The following is an 11,717-nucleotide window of genomic DNA, read 5'->3' as shown; positions in this document are numbered from 1 at the left end:
TAAATAAATAATTTCGTTCTAAGATGGAAACACATGTATTATTGTATCCACTATTTTCGTGTGTGTACGCCCGCGCATCAAATACTTTCCACCACCACATAATTCATTCATTTTAATATAAATGAACAAAATGAATGACACCGATGCACTCGGTGATCTTGTTATCGTATACCTTTGTGAATACAGTTAGAATTATGATTTATTTATTCAGTTTACAAGTATGAACAATATTTGTGATGCGCTATTGTACATGAATATATAGATGGTCCAAATTGCATTTTGTCCCTATTTCTGTTAGTTCTACATTCTAAAGAGCTGTTACAATATTGTTTATTGTTCCATGCATTGATGCTTCATGTCAGGCACATTCTGTCTGAACTAGGATCTGCATTTATTTGCCTTTCACCTTTTTAAAAAATCTGTGAAAACAATCACTGTGGGACATATGGGATCATCTACGGTGTCCCTCTCAACTGCACTGTCAGTGAGACATGCTACAGCTGTCTGAAAAAGATACCCAGTTTCTCCCACATGGATGAGTGATCAGGGACATCTCTAGTTCCTCATGCACCTGTCCCATGTCCCCTCAATGTCATGCCATGGATCTGGGTGGGGGGTGTGGGAAAGGGTTAGTGTGGGCATTAAATGGTCCCCCCCAATGTTATCAGTTTGTATAAGTGGTTCTGTCAGTGTCGTGTCCTCCACAAAATCCCAAAGAAAATGCAAGTAAAAATGAGATTCAGTACATGGCCTTAATGTATTTTCTGTCCACTCGAAAGCAGTTGATCTTCATTTGCCAGACATCTCTGACATCTTAACTGGCACAGATGGATAAACCAGCCCAATGTTATTCAGAAATGGTCTACTCTCATGGTTTGCACTGGTGGAAACACTACCACAGACCCAGTTAATTTCTCCTGCATTCTCTGCGAGGCAGACTCATCTGGACCCAGATTCCATGCATTTGAAGGTGGGCTGTTTGGATTTGTAATTCAGGCTCATGTTCATGTCAAAGTGCAGTTGGAATGATGTAAGGCTGTTATTTGAGCCTTACAACACCCTCCCTACCCATACCACCTCCCCCACCCACTGGCACACTGGCCATAGATATGCCTGCAGACTGCCACAACTGCTTCTTACTGTGAAATCCACCAGGTGGAATGCACCACAGGGGGTGGGTGATTATATTGTAGGTGGCCCGTTGCACTCCCTGTTACGGCAGCACCGGAGAGCACATGCCTGGGCTGCATGTGTCGGTCGGGAGGGCCGTGTAACGTAACTACACTCAGATGAATGGTGCCTCTCACAGCGTGCCTCTGGTTCAGTCTGAGGGGACATGGGCCTCCTACCAGCTCTTACCCCTACCTCCCCAGTTGACCATTTCCAATACTGTGGCCTGGTAAGAAAGGTCTTTCCAAGGCTGAAAACCGAGACCCTATCTCCCACCCCGCACTGCAGTGACATTACCACACTGCAATAAACCATACTGAGTCTTAGAGAAGCCTGAATATGCAGTAACCTAGCTCTTCTTAGTGGTGCTGATGTGCCTGATGTATTTTTACTGCACCATACATTTTCATCTGTCAGCCCTCTAAACCAAACAAAGTGGTTGTTCATAATCTGAAAACAAATTTATGCAGTATGTAACTGGAGTCCTTAAAATAACTGAAAGCCGCTGAAATGAAATGAAACCGCTGTAGAACTCTTGACAGTCAATGCGCAATTACATAACACCTACATGATTTCCAGTGAGACTAGGTGAGAATATGAAATATTTCCGTGTGATTGAATGTGAGAGGGGAAGGTCCTGTGATTACAGCTGGGTGTTACAAATTGGGGAGAAAAAGTAGAATGAGAACCTGGAAAGCAGAATTCCCTCACTGAAAGGGTAGAAACTAAAGACTCACCTGGTGAACTGTGGGAACCTTGCATTTGAAAGGACGTCTACCTGACTGTACAGAGTGAAGCACTGTGTAAATTGGGAAAAGGGTGTTTACAAGGGGCCAGAGTATTGGACCATCCTCTGGGACTTTAATATGTAACTTCATGTAAATCTCTTGGCATTCTGCCACAGGAAAAGGCCCTTCCTGTGCAGTTCTAGGATCACCCCGAGGTGGGGTGAAATCACCCCCTTTAGGGCCATTTCACTGCTTGAACTTTAACTGCGGGCCCAACTGGGGTTCTACATGAGGAAAGTCCTCTTTTGCTCCCCTTGCTCTACAAAATGTGTGACTGTTTTAGCGCTTCTGGTGAAATTATGGCTGACTACATATGCAATTCTGCTGTCCGATACAATGCATATCAGATTCCGAATTGCTTGATGAATAGTTATAGGTCAATACTAAATAGCAACTCTCTTTCTATAGAACAGAATTGTGAAACTTAAAATGTAATATGCACATTATTGTATACTGCTGATGTTAAGAGCATATACGTATGCTAATGGTCCGAGGGCAGCATTCCAGCATTGAATACTATGTTATTATGCGCGGTTTATATTTTGAAAGTGCGTGACTCCGATTAATTCTCTGGCTTTTCATTGTTGATTTTGTGAAATGGCCAGTAGGCCTTGGTCTCTCACGATAAACCTCTGTGCACGCTGGATTTTTTTTTGTCCTGGAGGCTAAATAAGCAAACAGATTCCTGTCGCTCACATTGTGCGCGTACCGTGTTGTTTGATGTCCCGAGACACAATGGTGGCTGGTGCGCGAGCAGCGTCCCTACGGCTTTGATCATTCAGGCAGTACATTCTGTTTAATCACCGGTTAGAGTTCTTGGAGAACGGTGTGATTGAAGTCCGTTATTTCTGTTACAGGAAAAATAAATTCAATCAACTTTAGAACTCCGGCGGTTGACGTCCCCTGTAGTTGAATGTCCCTAAGGTTTGCAGTCAGATATATTTCCCTTTATGGATATAATTAGCGGTCACAAATAATGACTTAAAGCAGAATTCCATTCCACTCCAGTCAAGTGTGACAACATTACAGGGGATTCTCTTTCATAAAATGAAATTCAATGCTACGCTTATGATGAAATCCGTCTTACCTTTCTTCTTGGCTATGCAAAAGTTTGCTTTGTGTTCGTTCCATCTGAAGCAAAAACTTCAGGCGAAGTTGACGAAAATGCTGGGTTAGTCGTGGTATTTATTGAAGAGCTTTTCTGCCCTCTAGAGGTATTCATGTTTAACTACTGGTGGAAATCCATCAATTGAGTTTAATACGTACATTTTACACAAAGTGACCACTTTATTAGGTATTTGCTTTTTAGACTGACTAGACTTATGCTGCTGTAGCGACTTCAAGGTTTGATATGTTGTAACTCGTCTGCATACCACTGTTTTAACGTGTGTTTTATTTGAGTTACTGTCGCCTTCCTGTCAGGTTGAACCAGCCTGGCCATTCTCCTCGGAACTCTCATTTTTGCACCATTCTCTGGAAATTCTAGAGGCTGTTGTGTGTGGAAATCCCAGGAGATCAGCAGTGTCTAATACACTCAAATCACCTGTCTTACACCAACAATCATTTCATGGTAAAAGTCATTAGATTACATTGCTTCCCCTATTCTGATGTTTGGAGTAACAACTGAACCTCTTGACCATATCTGCATGCATTTATGCAGTGAGTTGCTGCCGCATGATTGGCTGATTAGACATTTGCATTAACAAGCTGGTGGACAGATCTACACAATAAAGTAGTCACTGAGTGTGAGTGCATTTGTGGGTAATTATGTAAAAGACAAATGGAAAGTTTACTTGAAATATGAAATGTATTGCAGTTAATTATATAATTAGTTCAATAGCTTTAGTTGGAACAGGACAATGTTGCAGGTGAACATGAGATTTGAACAGTAATTGATGTAATTTAATATATATGTGCATAATATTGCATAGAAGCCAATGGGAAAAGTCTGTGAATGAGTGGGGAAACTGCTGCTTTGGCAATTGACCTGTTAACCTGAACCTTAATTGGTTTAGTATTTATTACAGAAGAATAAATGTGAAAAGCATAATAATCTAAGTTAAGATTTAATTGAACAAGGTTGTAATTGAACAAATAAATGAAAAAAAAAAAAGATCTAATCTATCATTGCTTCTTGTATCGTATTCTTATTGGTATAAACTGTCTTGTTTTGGACAGCAGGGGCTGCTGTGGGACAGCAGGACGGTAACAGCATACCCTGATAGCAATCTTGTATAGCCTTCTTGTTTGTTTGGGATTTTTCTGAATCCTTTTAGATCTCAGAAAAGATTGTATGAGATCACCTGGGCTCTCGGTAAGATCTGGCCAAGTCCCTTGTCAATAATTTTTTTGGGTCTTTCAGAGATCTCTATTTAAGTTCTTACAAAGATCTTACAAAGATCTGTCAAATAAGGATCCAGCACGATCTTGTCTATAGGTTTTGTGAGGTATTATGGAATACTGTACTCAGCAACAACACCTCATCAGTGAATTTGATACAATGACATCATCAGGATTCCACAGAAGCTGTTATAAATTATGTGTTCCCAGCCAGTGTGGCATGTCTATACAACATCATGTGGAAAACCAATAACTAGGAATTATGAGTGGAAACAGAATATTAGAGCATTGGAAAATGTCCACTATGAATATCATTTAGTGTCAAGTTGAACATTTGCATAATGTTCCATATTCTCATGAAGAATGTCTCATTCCCTCTGCCTTTTCTTTTTATTCTATTTCGATGTAAGTTAAACCATGTCAGTTCTACAGTCAGGGAGCTGCTGTGTTTTGGGTTGAAAGAAATCATAACCATTTCAACCAACCCTGGTTTCAGGCCCATTCCAACCATTTCAGTTCTGGTCCTGGTTCTGAAGCCTGTGCAGAGAAACAAACCTCACCCTTCCCGATTCACACATGGACTAACTGAGCTGACCTCAGACCAGCGTTTAAACTCCAGTAAGGGTATGGGTTCTGTTTGATTAGACTGTAAATATTGCAGGATGACAGCCGGCCAGCTTGACTGACCAATGACCTTTGTGCAGTGCTTACAGATATGCAGCTCCAGGGACCTTGATATGCATTGCTTTAGCTGTATACGCTGACCTCCTGCAGGTGACTACTCAGAACCAGTATTACACACTGAGCCCAATGGAATTCCTTGGCTGATCCGTATTATTTTTGTCACTTGCCTTTGATTAAATATCCAAGCCACTTTTTCCTCATATATGTCAGCTCTCCCATTATAAAGCAAGGCAAGCACAAGGTGAGGAGTGGTAAAGTCTTCCCTATGTTGAAATGGGAGATTAATTATTCACATGTGCCAGAGGTCATATTGACATGGATTAGGAGCCATATAAGATGGCTGCCATCAGCCTGAGATGTATTAGAGGCAGCACACTGCAAACACAGACTGCTCCAGATTTTAATAAAGCTGGCTGTGGTCTGCTTGAGTGCTTGTGTCAGTGAGGACATTTAGATCACGCAGTCTGGCTTTAATGTGAGCCTTGGATCTGTTATCCCTTGCTGTGGGTATAAGTGAAGCCTTTCACTCTTTCTTACACATTCTTTATTTTATTTCAATTATACATTTCAGTCATCTCTCATCTCCAAAATTGACAAATATGTACCACTGATATTGCTATTGCCAAAATTTAGTTTGGCATCAAAAAGTCTTTAATTCAATATACAGTAAAAATATACAGCTCCTTGTTCTTGGACTACCTCCACCCCGGTCCTGGCCTCCCATTACCCTCTGCAGACCCTGGTATGTGTCCCAGATCACTGAGGCATTCCCTCTCCCACGGTATAGCTGACATCCCTCCATACTTCCCAGCCTGATATCGCCGGTATCCTGTGTCTTTATTGCGATTCTCTGTGGTCGCCTTGTGTGAACGAACATCCAGTGAACATGTTTTCATTGAGTGGAAGAGAACAAAAGACTTGATTCCTTCTTCTATTTAACGCTCTGGATCAGAGAAGGATCTAAGACTGCTACTAAATACCCTCCCCTGTTGACCCCATACTGTGGTCCTGGCAGACCTTCTTTCTTGCAGCTCTGGTAGAATACGTCTGTATGAAATGTTGTTCCGTTTACCTCGCAAATCACTGTTTGTCCAGTGGGTGGCAGCAGACATACTCATTATCATTCCACTGAGCCACGCAGATGCTACAATGCACAATGCAGCTTCCTAGCCGCAGAATTACTTCTGCCTCCTGGATGAATAAGAGAATCGTTGATAATCCCATCATTTTAACGAAGCTATAACATTACCTTTCTGTGCACCCACTGAATTTTAAACAGGCTTCACATTCCCATTTGGACACCCAGTGTATGCCATTATCCACCCCCTTGGGATCAAGGTTTGCTACTCAAGGAAAAAAGAAAATGCTGTAAAATGATACAGCTACTACAGCACTAATGGCAGCCTGTCCCTGTCTGAGATACAATGGGACACAGAGCAGACATCAAAACAAAAACACAACTGTGGGTTTTTAGCCCCCCTCCTGAGACTCTTACTTGTTTCTTGTCAGCCTGCTTGAGATAGAAGTACCCATATCCAGGCTTAGGTTTGTTTTAGGGGAATTTGCTGATCCCAGTGAAAGATAACAACGATTGTTTTACTAGTTAGCATAATCGTTTAGCATTATAATATTTGCTGATCTCAATGAAAGATAACAATGATTGTTTTACTAGTTAGCATAATCTTTTAGCATTATAATTATAATGAAAAAAAACATAAAAACGATATATAAATGTTACACACACACACACACACACACACACACACACACACACACAATCACTCTGTCTAAAGATAACAGATAAATGCTGAATAAATAACAAACGTCTGGTTAAATATTTTTATTTCTTTTTGCAAGCAAGTTTTATTGAACAGTTAACGGAGATTACCCAATAGCCTTTGTCACATTCAGAGATAAGTGTAGCTCCTACAGACTTGCGTGTGATAAAAAAAATTATTCATTTTTGAGGCCTCTCTCCCAAAACAAATGGCTGATGGAAAATGTGACTGTTCACATCTTTTAGCACCATGCTAAGGTGAGGAAGTTGAGCAACAAAAAGGACTATTCAGCACCATTTCATTAAAGCACTGAAAATATTTCCACTCATGGAAGTAAGTGAACTAGCTATGTAAGCAAGGATACAATTTCAATGAAAATCTTCTTTGAGCATTTGCTCAAATTGCTTATCAACACATTTTAAGGTGTACGTTCAAATCCTGAATCAAAGGGTTTTAATAATGCTGAGAAAATGTTTTAAACCGTCCATTTATGGCACGCAGTGTGAAGTATCTGTTGAGATTGTCCATTAATATATGCAATATAGTAATTCAAGAGGAATGCCCCATGCCTCAGTGTAACAGACAGATACATCCCGGCTCATTGGTAGCCATCGGCTCCCAGGGGCTACATGCCTGATCCATCCTCCTTCGGACCCTCACTGTATGAGCTCTGAAACAAGCAGCGAAAGTCACACGCATCTTACAACAGCAGGAAAAGCAAAATACTGAAAATGACCAGGACAACAGGATATAATCTATATCTAATATAATCTCTTGATGTTTGCACTATGAAAAACATAAGAGGGTCACAAACCCTTTATCCACACATAGAAGCCTAATTAAATTGTGATGGCATTACATCACCGATCTGTTGTCAACACAGCTATTTAGTACAATATACATATTTAATAATGTGAGTGTAAGTGAATCTTGCCAATTATATGTAAACTAAACAGGGTTTATATTAGCTGAAAGTCTAAAATATGTCATTTAAATAAAAATTGAAAGCTTTATTGGGCTAAACATTTTCTCACCAACCCACAGACTACAGAAGCCAGTTTGGGAACCCATTAATTACTGTCCATTATTGCTTAGAAACTGATATAATAAATATGAGTTCCTGAATCTTACCTGGTATGTCCCTGGTTGTGACCCTCCATTCAAATCCATGAAAAAACCCCCAACCTGTGAAATAAAAAATAGAGTTTCTCATCAGTAAGCTCAGCCTCGACAAAGTCTGTTTTCCAGAAATGTTTCTCAGATGTTTCTACACACCCAACGACAGGAAAGACAGCATTGCATCACTCCCCAGCAGTAGGAACATACTACCAGGGACAGATCGGTTCAGTGTTTAGCTTTTTCGGACCTCTGCTGCGGAGCTGCCCGTGGGTCTCAGCCCTGAGTGAGAAGTGAGGGGGGCTCCCTGCTCAGCGTGCTGTACTCACGTGCTCCCGTAGCTCCTCCGACTCGGAGTCACTGTCCCCCTCACTGTCCTCCACGCTGTCCCCCGCAGTGAACTTCCCTAACTCCTCTTCTGAAGACTCCGTCCTCAGAGCTGAAACAAATCCCGGCCTCCGCATGAGTATCCAGGACCAGCCCGTCGCTTTTAAACTACACCTGTGACCTTCCTGAGAGCTTTCAGGCTGTAACCCATCGTCAGGCTCTACTGTCTGTGCCCTGGCAAGAACTAACACCAGCCCTCTAAATGATAATTCAGAAATGCCATGCCATCCTTTTGTACACCACAAGCCATTGTGTACATTACATTACATTACAGGCATATAGCGGATGCACTTATCTAAAGCGATGTACAATGAAGTGCAAACACAGGGACAAGTGCGATGAGGACCCTCGAGGAAAGTACAAAGTTCTAGCGTGACCACATAGATACAATTTGAACCCTTGAAGAATGCTTCAACTTACCAGCTAGCATACCACCGTTGGCAGCTAGAATACCCCAAGTACAACAATAACTATGTATGAGTGCCATTATAATCTTTGGAATGCTCAAAGTACATTATTATTAGTAGTAGTTAGTTGCTTTTGATTGAATTCCAGTAAAAAATGTTTCCTCACAAATAGGTTCTATTGATTCTATGTTGTGAAAGGCATCACTGATGACCCATGCTCAGAGAGAGAGACAGAGAGGGAGGGAGGGAGGAGGAGGAGGGGGAGAGGGCAGGTCTCTTACATGTCAGGGTGCAGACGCTGGTGGTAAGCACCATTAGAAGCAGAGTCCCGGCCATGTCCAGATGCAGCCCCATCTCCTCTGGTGTTGTGCCTCAGGGTTATGCCTCTGAAGCTTTAGTACTTTGTACATTACCTGTGACAAAGCCCCGCCCCCCTGTTCCAGTGGCCATGGAGGAGGATGGAAGACAGCCAAGCGAAGCATTCGTTTACTGCTGCCCGCTCCCTCTGTTCACCTGTGCCTGGCCAAAGAGTTAAACCCCCAAACATGATTTATAGTCAAGATCATTTTGCCCCGTGCTGTTCATTTAGAATATCATCAATGCTATATGGACAGATGACTCAATAGTGGAATATCGTGGACAACACGTGTCCTTTTATGTGCGACATAAAGCAATTTCTGCATTTCACATTAAAAACATCATTCCAACAGTGGTGGTGTGATGGTGTGGGGATGCTTTGCTGCCTCCAGACCTGCATTTTGAAGGAACCGCTAATTCTCCATACCGGGAGATTCTTTGGGAGCATGTCCAGTCATTTGCTCATGTGCTGAAGCTGAAGCATAATTAGGTTATGCAGCAACTGGGCTCCAGACTAACTTATTCAACTGGGGGCACAATCAAAACATTTGGTGGTGCAACATTTTGCTGTGGCATTGCACATGTTGGCAATGCCAGATTTTATTAGGCCTACATTAAGGCTTTGGAAGCAGAAATAATATGCAACATTTTATTTGGATTTGAAAACATGTGGTCAGGGAGCTGCTTCTCGTGTCATGCATTTAGCTACACATTGCAATTTGTAGAGTGATTCATTCGCACCATAATGCAGTACCTATAGACGTTCACACCACACACGCAAATCAGAACAGCTTAAATTGCGTAACGCAACCTTCACTCTAGCCCAAGGTTTAGATGGTTAGAAAAATAAGTAGTTTGGTTAAACCATGCTAATTTTTTCTGGTTCTGCTGTTCATTTACAATATCAGTAAAATAGCTGTTTTTACATAAACAATGTTTTCATGTTTTCAGTTTGGAATGAGTAAGCTGCAGCATTTACTCCTGAGACATTTGACTAAGATATGCTTCAGGTAGTCACAAAAATTGAAAAATGATATGCTATAAAACAATTTCCTTTTGAAGCACTTTGATACCTCTCTAGCTACATCTTCAAATCCATTGGGATTGACAGTCACAGCTAAAAGGATAATTGATTGAACAAATTATTTTCATGTTAGTTCATGCACTTACAATCCTTTTCCAAGTTTATCTAAAACATACAAGAAGACTGCAAACCCATTTACACCCAAAAATGTACAATAATTTTGCTTAATATCATATTTCTTTTATATTTTTCTTTTACACAATAAGACAAAAATAATGCCAGTGAGGTAAGACAATTTGACTTGTGGAATAAGAAAATGTTTCTTTTCAAGCAAACATGAACTAAAAACAAGATAATATTGTAATAAAGTAGTTTTGCACAGGGTGTTTTGTATTTCTCCCTTGCACTATTTAATCATTTGGGTTACTACTGTCCATCTGTCCAGTATTCCGGAACACTCCATACTTTTATAGCCCATCCTTTGGTTCAGGTTCACCAAGGAGCCACTAAAACAATTTAGTTATTGTTAACCAGAGCACAACAAATCGGATAGTGAGGATTCTTTTGGATTATAAAGATTGGAAAATGAGAGTGTTTCCCTAACAAAGGACCTTGTGATGTAGGGGATACTGTTTCCACTGGAAATGTGTCCTGCAATTAAGGGGCAAAGAGTAAATGGAATAGTGAAGGCAAGAGGAGTAGTTTAGCATTATTGGAAATTCTATACAGTGGCATGAAATGACAAAAATGCGTTATTGTATTAATGTTTTACTGCTGCATATTAATGTACATAAAATGTATGTTTTGTAGAGAGAGAGAGAGAGAGAGAGAGAGAGAGAGAGAGAGAGAGAGAGAGAGAGAGATATTGAAAGAGAAAGACAGAGAAAGAGAGTCAGAGAGAAGTGAGGCAGAGAGAGAGAGATGGGTTGATCTAAATCCTAGGTGCTATCATAATAAGATAAGAGCGGAATCTTCTGTCTTATGTAGGATGTCTTATGCCTCTCCTTCTGTAAGTTTGAAGCCAAACTGCTGCATCCAGAGATGGTTGCAGGCTGGTTTATACTCCATCGCGTGACTGAAATCACAGAATGTTCATGAACATTCTAATGTTGCCCGACCTTTGACTATGGTCGCTGTTTTATTGAAAATATATTTCATTCATGAATTATAAACTAAACCCTGAATTATGTTACTGCGACCGGCAATGTTGCTGGTTGCAGTGACTGTCGCCAGACAGAGTATAAACCAGCCTTTACTTTAAGTTACTCTGGATAAGATCTGCTAAAAGACTACATTTCTGTCCCTCTCATGCATTTGCTTGTTTATTTTCTTATTTTCATTGATCTATGTATCTTATTCAAAGTAGTTCTCATTTAGATTTTCTTCTTCTTCTTTTATGTTCAACATAACAAAAACAAATATCTAAATGTTGGCCCTCCATAGATGGCTGTGTTTACTTGCTCTGGTGTTTTAAAAGTCCCAACGTAACCTGTTGTTATCAGCGTTTCGCTGGGTTGTAACATTCCACAGGAAATGGCCCAGGGTCAATCTGGGGTGGGATACTAGGTCGTAGAGGCAGAACGTTGGCGCTTGCTAAATGGATGTAATAGAAGAGCTAAACTTGATCCCTCATCGTAAGCTTAGCGGTGCATGTGGACGGAACGTC

At 40.9% G+C, this 11,717-nt stretch overlaps 1 long non-coding RNA gene across 1 annotated transcript; it reads right to left on the bottom strand.

Moving 5' to 3' along the window:
• Positions 1 to 7,839: 7,839 nt before the first annotated feature.
• Positions 7,840 to 11,708, bottom strand: LOC133110599 (uncharacterized). The gene is made up of 3 exons (XR_009704872.1): positions 8,952 to 11,708; positions 8,206 to 8,315; positions 7,840 to 7,945 (listed from the first exon to the last, which is right to left on the bottom strand). It is a non-coding gene; the product is annotated as an uncharacterized LOC133110599 (long non-coding RNA).
• Positions 11,709 to 11,717: the final 9 nt, after the last annotated feature.

The sequence above is a fragment of the Conger conger genome, chromosome 14 (assembly GCF_963514075.1).
Source record: "Conger conger chromosome 14, fConCon1.1, whole genome shotgun sequence".
Taxonomy (NCBI): Eukaryota; Metazoa; Chordata; class Actinopteri; order Anguilliformes; family Congridae; genus Conger; species Conger conger.
This window is presented reverse-complemented; position numbering and strand designations above follow the sequence as displayed.